This window comes from Hevea brasiliensis, chromosome 6, assembly GCF_030052815.1.
Source record: "Hevea brasiliensis isolate MT/VB/25A 57/8 chromosome 6, ASM3005281v1, whole genome shotgun sequence".
NCBI lineage: Eukaryota > Viridiplantae > Streptophyta > Magnoliopsida > Malpighiales > Euphorbiaceae > Hevea > Hevea brasiliensis.
This window is the reverse complement of record NC_079498.1, coordinates 70,969,142-70,983,397: the sequence shown is the minus strand read 5'-3', so window position 1 is coordinate 70,983,397 and position 14,256 is coordinate 70,969,142. Positions and strand designations below refer to the sequence as shown.

The window sequence follows — 14,256 nt, the reverse complement described above, 5'->3', positions numbered from 1 at the left end:
GAGAAATAGTTGGGCAAGGCGATATAGCTATGCAGAAAATAGCATCAGCTGAAAATCCAGCTGATCCATTCACTAAGCCTATGTCACAGACTCAGTTAGACTGACATCTTGAGAAGATAGGTCTAAGATATTGTAATGAATGGCTCTAGTGCTAGTGGGAGATTGTTAGTAGTATGCCCTAGAGCATATCATTTAGTATGTATCTTGTACATATTTTTATTAATAAAAGACATTTCCACTTTTTCATTTACATAAGATATTTATGTGTAATAGAAAAGGTCTATTCATATTTTGTTAGAAATTCTATTCTTAAGTTGTTAAGAATATGAGTGACAGTATTTCTAGTACAAAGTATCATAAATAGGTTCACAATCGAGGATACTTCATTAATAAGGACATGACTTATCCAGAAAGATTGTATTCATGTTTGTTCCCAAGATATTTATATGAGATATAAATAAGATGGAATGGTGAGTCTCATGCCATATGACAAACATGATAGGCACTTATAAATGATAAGTAGGCCGAACCAGTGACACTTATGACAAGCACATGGAGTTTACTCTTGTCAATGTTTTGTCATAAATCATATAAGTGCATATAATCTTTAGACCTAAGATAGCACAGTTATCTTGTATATAGGTAGTTTGAGTTTGATACGGCTTTCATACTTGTACTGTGTATGGGTATATGGGCATCTGTTGGCTCCTGTTAGTTATATATGGAGGTAGGTGTTGATCAAGATGGAATCTGTTCCTCTAAGTAAATAGAGATAAAATCCTATGTTCATTTAATTGTTCTTGATGTTTTAAGTTCCTGGCCAGGACAGATAGATTTATTCAGAAAAGAGTTTCTAATGAGAAAATCTTTTTAATCAAGAACTGAAATTAAAGGAGAACATAATATTCATAGTAAATGGAGTTTGACATAAACCATGACTCCAGCTTGAGTCGGGATTTTGTAACAGAGAGATTCTAGTGCATGGTAACATATGATTATAGGTTCATTTGAGGTAAACCTTATTACTAATTGGGTGGCCATGGCATGCTATGCTAGTTGTTAACCATGGTCTATGAGGTTCATAAAATGATTTAGAGAAATCATTTATGGTAAGAAAGAGTTCTAATGATATTAAGAGTTGATATCATTTGTCATTGCCAATTAGTGATGAGCCTAGTAAGTCACACACATACACAAGTTATCACCTATTTAAATATGATTTAATTAATTAATTAAAGAGTTTAATTGATTAATTAAATAGGTTTGGTTTGCAATTAAATTGCAAAGTCCCTAGCATGACTTGAAACCAAATCTAGATTATTGGATGTATAGTATAAGTTAAATTTATATTTAAAGTGTTTAAATATGAATTTAATTAATGAGAAATTAATTAATAGAGATTAATTAATTAATTTATATTTGATATAAATTAGAAGAAGAAAAATAATTATTTTGGGTTAAGAACTCAAAATTAAGACACAGGGGCATTTTGGTCATTTCACCGTGTGACACGTGGCACCATGAGATGGTGACACGTGGGATTACACATAAGCTTGCCAAATGTTTTTTTAATCATGTAAGATGATTAAAATCAAGATTAAATATAGGTTTAACACTTGGCACAATGTGATTGGGTCACTTAAACCTAGAGCTAATCAAAGGGTAACATGTGGCAAGGGTTTAATGAGTTAACCTAGCTATATAAGTGTTGTTATGGAAAAGAAAAACAACCAGCAGCCACTCCTCTCCTTTGTCACACCATTTTGAGGTTCTCCATCTATTCTTCTTCATCTCTTATCAATTCAAAGTGATTAATTAAGAACACTAGAAATTATTTCTAGTGTCCTGTTTACATCTCTAATCTCTTAAAAGGCAAAACTTGAATTTCTAATTAATAGAAAAGGCTTTAGAAGCTATTCAAGGGCTGCCATAGGTGTTCTTGGTGTGGACAAGCTAGAGGGACAACATCTGGTGTCTTGAAGACAAATCTCAAAGGTGCAGACACGCTGCAGTGCATCAAGAGGTTAGTGTAATCGTTCTTGATTTAATTTAGGGTTCTAAAATTAATCTGATTAATTTTAAAATCTTAAATGGCAATTACAGATCCAAAAACATATTAAAAGAGTTTTAATATGTTGTTTATCATTGAAATCAAATAGATAAAAATAAATCTTGCATGATGCATGTGACCCTAGGTGAAAATTTTTGAATTCAATGGTATAAACTTGTGTTTTTCACGCTTCCGTTCTTTCAGTGGTCGGCTTAATTACTATTATAGTCTCACTTTGCACATTATCCAATTTGCATGCATATGTCATATACTGGCATACATTCCCATACATCTCATGCATGCATTAATAAACAATAAATATGGTATGATTGTGGACTTTCTAAGGGATTCAACTCTGAGCCACCAAGAATTGAATCAGGGGATTCTTAGGTGCATTTCATTAATTCATTTTACAAGATTTGCTGAAGGAGTACAAAATCAACTCTTGATCTTGAACTCCTCCCACTGGTCCTACCAATGGTCTTGACCTCCTTGATCTTCTTTCAATCCATTACATTGTAATCCTTTCATACCAAGGCAAATTTACAAGAACATGGACTTTAAAGTCCTCAAATAAATGAAATTACAATAAAAAATTATTACAACCTTTATTATACATGCCACCAAAAAAAAATTAATTAATTTACAAGCCAAAAAAAAATAAAAGAAATAAATCCAATCACATTGGTCTTTTATTGTCCATGATCATCCATCATGCATATTAAAATTTAACAATTAAATAAAATATACATGCTAAAAATTAAATTGAATATCTCATATTCAACTTAAAAGTTCATATTTGAATCTCATTCAAACAAATTTAAAAATTCAGATTTGAATCTCATTCAAACAAATTTAAAAAATTCATATTTGAATCTCATTCAAACAAATTTAAAAATTCATATTTGAATCTCATTTAAACAAATGAACTAAAATTTAATTATGTGATTAAAACTCCTAATTAAACATTTTAATTAGTCATGGGCCTAATTATGGGCCTTGAAACCAAGCCCACACTCAAGCCCAAAAACCATGTGCATGGTTGAATGAACCAAACAATGCACACCAATGGTGCTCTTCATCTTGCCGCCACATTGTTGGTCCAAATAGCAATGAATCAATCAACTTTTGATCAAATCACACAATTAAATCAGATATTAAACAATCTAAATGGCAAATATAGTGGCTTTGATACCAATTGTAGGAGCAGAGGCATGTAAATTGACAGATTAGAACATTGAATACAAAATTTTTCTTCTAGGGTTTTATGCATCATGCCACATCCATTATATGCCTAGTTGATTTCAATGTTCAATTACATATTAAAATACTTTTAATATGTATTAGGATCTATGTTTGCCATTTAAGATTTTTGAATTAACAAATTAATTCATTAGAACGCTAGATTAAAAGAATAATATGTGCACTAACCTTTTGATGCACTGTAGATGCAATTGGTACCTTTGTGAAGCACCTAGGACCCTAACAGTTGTCCCTCTAACTTGTCCACACTAAGATCACCAATGGCAGCCCCTAAACCAGCTTCTCAAGCGTTACCAACCAATTAGAAATTAGGGATTTGCCTTTAGAGAGGTTGTAGATGTGTATAGGACACTAGAAACAATTTCTAGCAATTTTAATTCAAAAGAATTTGGGCAATTCTCTTTGAATTGATGAGAGAAGAAGATGAGGAGAGGAGAGAACTATAGGTGGTGGCACCAATTGGAGAATAAAAGAATGTATTTATTTTTCTTTCTTTTTCTTTTTATAATTAGGTCATCACTTAAAACCCTTGCCACATATCATCACTTGATTGTATCTTAATTTTAATTGACCTAATCGCATTAAGCCAAGTATCAAAGCTAGATTTAATCTTGATTTTGATCACCTTGCATGATAGGAAGACAAATGGCAAACTTATATGGTGCCATGTGTTACCATCTCATGGTGCCACGTGTCACCTTGTGAAATAACCAAATTACCCTTTTGTTTTAATTTTGAGTTCTCAACCCAAAATAATCGTTTCTCATCTTCTAATCAATTTATATCAAATATAAATTAATTAATTAATCTCTATTAATTAATTTCTCATAATTAAATTCATATTTAAATACTCTAAATATAAATTTAACTTATACTATACATCCAATAACCTAGATTTGGTTTTAAGCCATGCTAGGGACTTTGCAATCTAATTGTAAACCAAACCTATTTAATTAATCAATTAAACTCTTTAATTAATCAATTAAATCACATTTAACTTAGTGATTACTTGTGCATGTGTGTGACTCACTAAGCTCATCACTAATTGGTAATGAGATATAATATCAACTCTTAATATCATCAGAATTTTTCTTACCATAAATGATTTCTCTAAATCATTTTAGGCACCTCATAGACCATAGTTAACACCTAGCATAGCATGCCATGGCCACCCAATCAGTAATAAGGAATACCTTAAATGAACCTATAATCATATGTTACCATGCACTAGAATCTCTCTATTACAAAATCCCAATTCTAGCTGGAGCCATGGTTAATGTCAAACTCCATTTGCTATGAATACTAAGTTTTCTATTAATTCCAGTTCTTGATTAAAAAGATTTTCTCATCAAAAACTCTTTTCTAATTAAATGTTCATTAAAAAGATTGTCTATCCTGGTCAGGAACTTGAAACATCAAGAATAATTAAATGAACATTAGATTTTATCCCTATTTACTTAGGGCATAGGATTTTATCCTTATTTACTTAGGGTAATAGATTCCATCTTAATCAACACCTATCTCCATATATAACTGGTAGGAGCCAACACATGCCCATATACCTATACACAGTACAAGTATGAAAGTAGTATCAAACTCAAACCATCTGTATATAAAATAATTTTGCTATCTCATGTCTAAAGATTATATGCTTTAATATGATTTATGATAATGCATTGACAAGAGTAAACTCCACGTGCTTGTCATAAGTGTCACTGGTACAACCTACTTATCATGCATAAGTGCCTATCATGATTGTTATATGGCATGAGACTAGCCATTTCATCTATTTACATCTCATATAAATAACTTGAGAACAAACATGATTACAATCTTTCTGGATAAGTCATGTCCTTATTGTGAAGTATCCTCAGTTGTGAACCAATTTATGATACTTTGTCCTAAAAATACTCACTCATATTCTTAACAACTTAAGAATAGAATTTCTAACAAAATATCAATGGACCTTTTCTATTACACATAAATATATTATGTAAATGAAAAAGTGAAATTGCCTTTTTTATTAATAAAACATGTACAAGATACATAATAAATGATATGCTCTAGGGCATACTACTAACAGTATCCTATGCATGCAAATGGAAAGATGAATCCCTTTTAGGTCTTCTATTTTATACCCTATACTCTTGCTATGTGTCCTAAGCACTCTTAGCAATTTTTCCTCTTCTATTTCAGATAGATTGGCATTAATAATAATAGGATATTCAGAATTTGAGTTCAGGAATGCGTACCTTAGCATAGAGGGGAGAGGTTTGAGTTTTACCTATTCAAAAATTTTCTCCAGATTGCTTTTAGTTTTTTCCTCCTTCAGCTCCTCTACCTTGAAAGCTTGAGCCAGGGGTAGGAGTGGATGAGCTGCTAAATGTTGTGCACAAGCTGCTATTTTTGTGTTCTCATCATTCGCTGTGTGGCTGTGCATAATGCATGCTTCAAGGGGATCTTTAGGATGGGTCTTATGAAATTCTTCCTCAACTTGCTTGTCAACTCTAAGGCATTTATCAGGTTCGAATTTGTGCTTCATTGTGTCAAACAAGTTGAATTGCACTTCTTCATCCCCTACCTTGAGAGTTAGTCACTCATTTTTTACGTCTATGATTGCTCTGGCGGTTGCCAAGAAAGGTCTTCCTAAGATGATAGGGATTTAAACATCCTATTCCATCTCAAGGACAACAAAATCAACTGGAATAAAGAATTTGCCCACCTTGATAGGAATGTTCTCAAGTATTCCCACAGGATATTTAACAGACCAGTCAGCCAATTGCAAAGAAATTGTTATGGGTTTTAGTTCTTCGACTTTTAGCTTTTGGCATATTGATAGAGGCATTAAACTCACACTTGCCCCAAGGTCGCAGAGGGCCTTGTCTATTTTCTTGTCACCAATGAGACAAGGTATGGAGAAGCTTCCTGGATCCTTAATCTTTGGAGGTAGTTTGTTTTGCAATATGGCGCAGCATTCCTTTGTTAAAGCAACAATCTCATAGTCTTTCAGCTTTCTTTTCTTTGATAGAATTTCCTTAAGGAATTTGGTGTAGGATGGCATCTGAGAGAGTGCTTCAGTGAAGGGAATGTTGATATAAAGTTTATGTAAAACTTCTAAAAACTTCCCAAACTACTTATCCAATTTGGCTTTCAGGAATCTCTAAGGAAAAGATAGAGGAGTCTGATATGGCTCTGGTAGCTTCTTTTTTCTTGCCAGTTTCCTCCTCCTGATCCTTCTTAGATTCTTTCTCTTTCTTCTCTATTTGGCTTTCAGATTTTTCAGAGGTTTCTCCTGTTGGCACTTCCTTTGATTGTTTTAAAATTCTTCCACTTCTCAATGTAACTGCCTTACAATACACCTTTGGGTTCATCTTTAGTTGACTAGGCAGTTTACCAGTAGCCATACTTGAAGAGATTGCTTGCTGAGCAATTTGATTTTCAAGCATCTTATTGTGGGTGGCAAGTTGCTCCATTATGGAAGCTAGCTGTTTGATTATTTCATTTTGCTGTTGCTGGTTTGCTAGGAAGCTTTCCATCATGGATTCCATAGTTGACCTTGATTCATGCTATTGGTTCTGAGGGAGTGACAGTGGCTGTGTAGGGTTTTATCCCTTATTCTGAAATCCAGGGGGTGCAGGTGGTTTGTACCCTTGCTGTTTGTTTATTGGATGATTATGAGAATTTGAACATGAGAAATTTGGGTGGTTCCTCCATCTAGGATTGTATGTGTTTAAATATGGGTTATGGGGCTATCTCTGGTTGAAGTTTCCTACATTATTCACATAGTTCATCTGTTCTGTGGGGAGTTCATTAAAGCTGTTGTACTCTGGACTCATGTATCCTCCTCCATAGCGGTCATCATGTTGACTGTTCATCCCTATAGCATTGGCCTATATTTTATCAAGCCTCTTTGTGAGCTGGTCAAATTGAGCATTTATCATGCTTAAGGCATTCACTTCTAGGATTCCTGCTGTTCTCCTTGTATTTCCCCTTTCATTCGACCACTCATAGTTGTAATATGCGACCCTCTCCAAAAGTTTAAGTGCTTGATCCACTGTTTTCTCCATCAGGTCACCTTCTGTTGCTGAATCTACTGTTCTCCTTGTAGAGGGCAATAGCCCATTATAAAAGTTCTAAACCAGGAGCCAATCTTCTATGCCATGGTGCGGGCATTCTCTTTGTAGGTCCTTATATCTCTCCCATGCATCATAGAGTGATTCACCTTCCCTTTGCCTAAAGGTGTTGATTTCAACTCTCAACTTTACAGTCTTCGCAGGTGGCAAGTACCTTGCTAGAAAAGCTTGTGAGAGGTCTTCCCATGTGGTGAATGTTCCAACTGGTTGAGAAAGTAACCACTTCCTTGCTCTAAAGTAACCACTTCATTGCTCTATCTCAAAGGGAAAATGGAAATGCTTTGAGTCTTATAGCTTCATCAGAGACCCCATTCATCTTGAATGTGTCACAAAGGGCAAGAAAGCACTAGAGCTGGTAGTGCGGATCTTCTATTGGTAAACCCCCAAATTGGGTCAATTGGATTATCTGGAGCCATGTCGGTTTTAATTCAAAATTGTTGGCACCCACTATGGGTCTTATAACACTAGGTTGGAATCCTTGTATGGAGGGAGCTCCGTAGTCCTTCAAGAGTCTTGGCTTGTTGTTTTTATTATTGGCCATATTTGGAATCTCTGGATTCCCTTGATCTTGTCCTTCACATTTCCTCTCCCTCCTGATAATTCTTAAAGTTCTGTCTATCTCTGGATCCAAATCAATGACTTCTTCCTCTGGTCTTATTCTAGTCATGTACCAAACCAATTGCCTGAGAAAGAATAAGAAAATAAAACAATTTAAGCAAAACTAAATAATAAATGAAATTGCCTAAATTAGCTAAATTAATTATCACCTAATATTACTAATATTAAAATTCCCCGGCAACGGTGCCAAAAACTTGTTTGCTAGTTTTTAAACTATCACAAGTGCACGGATCACTAACAAGTAATAAAGTGATAAGTGAAGTATCGTTCCCACGAGGAATTTAATTAGCAAGTACCGGGCTACACGACAATTTTGACTATTTAGGCTACCGAATATGGATGAGAATGAGTTAAACCTAATTTAGATGCTGAGAGTAATCTTTAAATTAAACTATTTATAAAAGCAATTCTAGAATTAAGATTTTACACTATAATTTTACTATGGATTTTAATCTTATCTATTCATCAAATTGAGAATAATTGCTTTGATGGAAATTAATCCAGGGATATCCTAAGTCCTCTCTCAAGGCACTTAAGGTGTATTTTAATAAACCTAAACCCTACTTTTGTGGTGATTAAATTAATTAAAACCCTTTAAGATTTATGATTAATTTTGGAATTCCACAAAGGTATCAGCCTATCTCTAAGTCAAATTTTCTAGGTTCAAGATCTCGCTTTTCTAATATTAATCTTTACCTTTGAGTCCTTCAATTAATATCTACAATCAATACTAAGTAGGTACCGATACATAGCATGCATTAAGATCACAAGAAGTTGAATCAAAGAACTAAACTCAAATCCAATAAATAAAACTCAATATTTATCCATAATAATAATTGCAAATGTTACTCTCCTAATTCTAGAATAAAGAAATTACTCACTCATGGTGAGTTCAACAAATATGAAGGAAATAAAATAACTAAAGATAAAGAGTTTGTTTAGAGATATAGAACAAAAGAACCGAAGAGGAATGACTGTAGTTTCGATCCTTGAGGGACTTCGGTTAAGGATTTCCCTTCTGCGCTAGTGTTCTACTCTTCAAGACAGCTGCGGAGAATACAAGTATGAAAATGAAAAACCCTCTAAAAACTCTAAAAAGCTCTACAAAAAGGTTGAACTCCAAAAGAAGCTGCCCTTGTTGTCATTTTCTGCTTTTATTTATAATAGCTGGTCTAGGGTTAGGTTTTTAGAATCCCAAAAGCACTAGGAGTCTATTTTGAGTGTGTAAATAAGAGCTGGAATTCGGATTAGGAAATTGGCTGCCGCATAGTACACGGCCCGTGTGTCACTACACGGCCCAGAGCGATGTAACTTACTGGAGCTGAATGGTTGCATCTTGCTTTGGCATGGGAGTTTATACGGGTCCACGCTAGGTACACAGATCTGGTTACATGGCTCATGTACTTCTATTTATTGGAGAATTCTTCAAGCTTATGCCCTGCAGAGACTTACACGGGTCTCCATAGCTTACACGGGTCTGATTACATGACCCGTGTACTTCTGCTTCTTCTTTGGCTCTTCTGGTTTTCTTCTGGCAGTAGGTTACACAAGTCTATGGCTTTAGACCTGTGTACTTTATATCAGTAACTTTTCTCAATCCTTTGACCTTTCCAAGTTTCCTTCCGCACTCCCATGCTCTTGAACTTCACTTAAATACCTGAAATGGTACAGAAAACATGATTAGAGCTTGGCAATGAAATTTGTAGAAGTTAATGAAATTAATGATTATGCATGAGACTACTTTTCAAAATGCTATGAAATATTATACAAAAGTACTTAAAAACATCTATATAATACAAGTGTATCATGACACTATGGCCAACGGGTAGGCATAAAGCCAGCAGAATAAATATCTTAGATATTTGTTGTCTATCAATGATCATTCATATGAGCAATACTACAATCGGTAGTCCCTAATTGGTATCCAAGCTATATACATAGGTCTAACTATACTTTGGGCAATTTAAACATTATTACTTAATTTTTGGACTTATTATTTCATGTCATGTATCATTATGTAGTGGGAAAGTAGGTCCCACTTGTACTTTCATGTAGTTTATGCATTAGGCAATTTATTAAGGTTAAGTCCCTACCATAAAATAAATGATTTCATGAACTTCCCTTTAGGTTCAGTTTTAGTGTCTTAATTTTAACTATCAATTTGATCAATTTGTGGCCACTGTTTGGCCACACTTTCTTCATGGAAGTTGTTCCTCTATGTCTTGTATTTGTTTTCCCTTTTGAATCATGTCATTTGGAGTTTTAGAACTCAAGTTATGGTCAAATAATCACAACTGGTTCATTTCTAAATTCTGGTTCCATCACTAGGCAGCTTTTGGACTTAGATATTACCTAATTATTTGAACATGTTGCAGCCACTTTTAGGCATAGTGTTCTTCATAAAAATTGTTGCTCCATGTCTTGTGGTCACTTAGAATTTTGAATTGCAATTTTTCAAGTTTTGTAGAATTACTTATAGCCAAATTACTAGCTTAGACTTATGTACCCTGAGCCAACAAGATTCCAGTTTAGGTCAGTGGCTTTAAATTAACTTTTAGGGTTCCTACATTAACAATTTGAGGAAGGTTTCTAAAACAAAGTTGGATCCCTATTTCTTAGGTTTCCAGAAGAGTTTGGCACATCTCAATTGGAGTTTCCTAGTGGGAGATATGACTAAAAGATTATTCTGGGGTCAAGTGGTCACTTAGGCAATTTCTAGAATTTGCATACTAACTTGACCTAGCCAATTGACCTAGTTCCCTTGATTTCTGGGTTTTGGTCAAACTACCAATATTATAGATCTATGTCTTATAGAAATGGTTCCACTAGTTTCATTTCATTTGGATTTTTGTAGACCAAGTTATGGCTTTTTTTCCAAAACTAGTCGGATAGGCCTATGTCTAGCAAATTCTGGACAGTATGGTTCTGGACAGTTTTGTCACCTAAATTGGGCCAGCAATTGTTAGAGGCATTTTTTGTAACACCCCTAAGTTCGGTAGTGCGTTCTACTGTTCCAGTGACCAGTGCTGTCCGGACAGCTAGGATGCCTAGAACTACACTTCGTTATGAGTGAGGAGACATAAAATAATGAAATACAAGAAAAGAAAATACAAGAAAAACAAAGGAAAAATAATAGCAAAGAAATGTAAACAAGTTAAGCGAGCCGAGAACCCTAGCGATGGGTGACCGCATCGGGAAGTTGCGGCGTGGACCGTTAACTGGCCTTGGACCGTGGGGAACCCTGGAAAATATTTTTAGGACTTAAGGAGACATCAATTGAAGTATAAATATCATTAGAAAGATCAAAGAAAAATTAATTAATTAGTACAAAGAAAAGTGAGAAATCGAAAAACGGACAAAACCCGGTGTTACCAAAAAATCGGGAATGTAACCTGAATAGGGGCATTATGGCCATTTGACATTCCAAATTGTCTTTTGACCTAAATATCCATTAAAAATAAATAATATTACACTTAGAAAATAAAATGAAAAATTAGTTTAGTGGTACCTAATGCAAATAGCCAAAAGTGGGGTGAAAATTGTGTAATTAGCACTTTAAGCTTATTATATGATTAATTTGAGTAAGTGGACCACTAAGAATTATAATATGGATTAAATATAATCATAAGTGGGCAGATTACTCCCACTCAAACTTCATCTTCCTCATTTATTCATCCATTGCCGTAAGGAAGAACTCCTAAAGCCCTTCCATGGCCACCCCATTTGCATGGCTTCATTTCACTCATTTTGAAGCTAGATTTTGATTACTTGTCTTCATTAAAAATTATCCCCACTTCACAAGGAAGAAGTAGATACCAAAATCAAGAAGTTTAGTGAAGGTTTAGCAAGTCCCAACAATAGGTAAGTTTGAGATTTTGAATATTGCTTTGTTAAACTTTGTACACATGTTATGGGTGTGTGCTTTGTGAAGGAATTTTTTTGCTTTGAGAAGTTCTTGATATATCCAGTTTGGACAGCCATGGAGATGTGTATTTGATGATTTATTCTTACAATTATTTGATGGGAAATTATGTTGAGTAGGGTGATTAATGTCCTAGTAAGTTAATTCCATGTATATATGTGGTGATTGTGCAATTGGGATGGAAGTTGACGAATTGTGGGACACTTTGGCATTGTGGATCATTTCGGAAGCTTTGGGACTCCTTAATGAATGTTTGAATTCATGGAGATATTGGATAAATTGTGATATTGAGGATTGATAAATATGTATGTAAATTGGTTGTGTAAAGTGTATGTAAGAATTAAAAATGTTTATGTGTATATGTGGTTGTATTTGGACTTTGTGAATTAGAGTTTCATTTGGTGTGTTGAGGATATTTGTATTCTTCCCAAAATGACTTTAAGGTAAGGTGTTATATGGTTTTGGTAATGTACCAAAACAGAATTGGTAAGAGAAGTGGACTTGTAGCAAGGCAAATGTGTAATTGATACATGTTTATGCAATGTATTTAAGGGCAGTATGCATTTTAGCCTATAACTTTAAATGTGTAACTCCAATTGGTATGAGACCAATTGGAGGTGAAACTAGGCACAAAATGTGCCAACTTTCATGAAGGAAACATACCAAAATTCTGCTTGCAAGGTAACTTGAAAAATGACCAAATACGGATTAAGTACAATTGAGACCTGAAAATTGACCAATTGGGCAGCAGTTAGTTTTTAGGCCATAACTCACTCAAAACAGGTCCAATTAACCTGAAATGTTAACCATGAATAGTTAAGACCCATACCTACAAGTCTCATGAAGACACAAAAGCCCAGAAATGACCATAAGCAAGTGAAACAGCTTGCACAATTTCGGGTCCAAAAACTGGCCGAACCAAAGTTGACCAAAATTGACCTAAAATGACCAAATTTGATGCCATTTGACCAGCAATAGTAAAATGACTATAACTTGGTCTACATAACTCAGAATGACCTAAAATTTTCCTCCGCATTCCATAAGACATAGATCTACAAGTTTGTAGTTTTGACCGAAACCCGAAAACCGAGGGAACTAGGTCGTCCAGCCAGGTCAAACTAGTATACCGGAATCCAGCAAGTTGCAATAAAATGCACTAAACAAGGAAATGAAATTGGTAACGTGTACCAACCCTAAAACACTATCGAATGTGACATATTAATGATACTAAAACCTAATTTACCTAGAACGCATCGAGGGTCGGTATATTAGGTGATTAAGCAAATAATAGCTTTCAGTGAATTACTTATCGAACATTATCGTTAGAGACAGTTTAATTTAGTACTGAAACACTTCAAATTGTGTTTCTCAGTTACCAAAGACTCAGGAAAAGGGAAGGAAACACTGAGTCCAGACCAAGAGACAGTTATCAGAGGTTTGTGCACAACAACTATTTCTTTTGAATTTTTCAATTGAAATGAATTATGACTATTTGTACATTATTGTTTTAAATTGTGGAAATGTGTTTGAATGGATATTTATTGCTTGAAAAGCGTTGTAAATGGTTTGAAACTGTGTAAAATTGTTTGAATGATATTGATGGATACTTATTAATTGAAAAGCATTGGAAATGGTTTGAAACCACAGCTATCATGTATATTGATTGTATTCCTCGCTAGCTTGTCTAGTAGGACGAATTGAATTCCCTCTCTGGCTGAAGTGTTGAGGTGTGTGCCTGTTGAGGACGAATTGGATGAGTACTCATATTTTTGCTAGCTAGCTATGTTATTCCTCATTAGTCATTGACTTTTGGGACGAATTGAATACCTCATTAGCCATCGGCTTTTGGGACGAATTGAACTTTGGTACATGATTAAGCTGTGTGTGATTTATTGATATGTATTGTGAGATTGTGAAATGAATTTAAACTCTTATTGACATATACTGTCCTTTGAATTCAACCATGATCTGACTTATTGAAATTTATTGTGATATTGAGAAATGGAGTTTAAATTCTTGTTGACAATTACTGTCTTGAAATTAAGTATGGTTTTAAGTATCCACTATTTGTATGATTTATGAATTGTGATTTAAAGATGTATTTGGTTAATGTTGTGCACCACTGAGACATTGTCTCAGTGATAGCTTTATTCTTTGTCGCAGTAGACAGATGCAGACAGGCGTGAACTAGGCTGCTAGTACCTCCAGCGAAAGATTTTTGGGTATAACGAGTATACCACATTTTGCATTTTGTACTGTAATGTATGACC

At 34.4% G+C, this 14,256-nt stretch overlaps 1 non-coding gene across 1 annotated transcript; it reads left to right on the top strand.

Annotated features, from left to right (window-relative positions):
- Nucleotides 1-7,468: 7,468 nt before the first annotated feature.
- LOC131181124 (small nucleolar RNA R71) lies at nucleotides 7,469-7,575 on the top strand. Its single transcript, XR_009149752.1, has one exon. It is a non-coding gene; the product is annotated as a small nucleolar RNA R71 (small nucleolar RNA).
- Nucleotides 7,576-14,256: the final 6,681 nt, after the last annotated feature.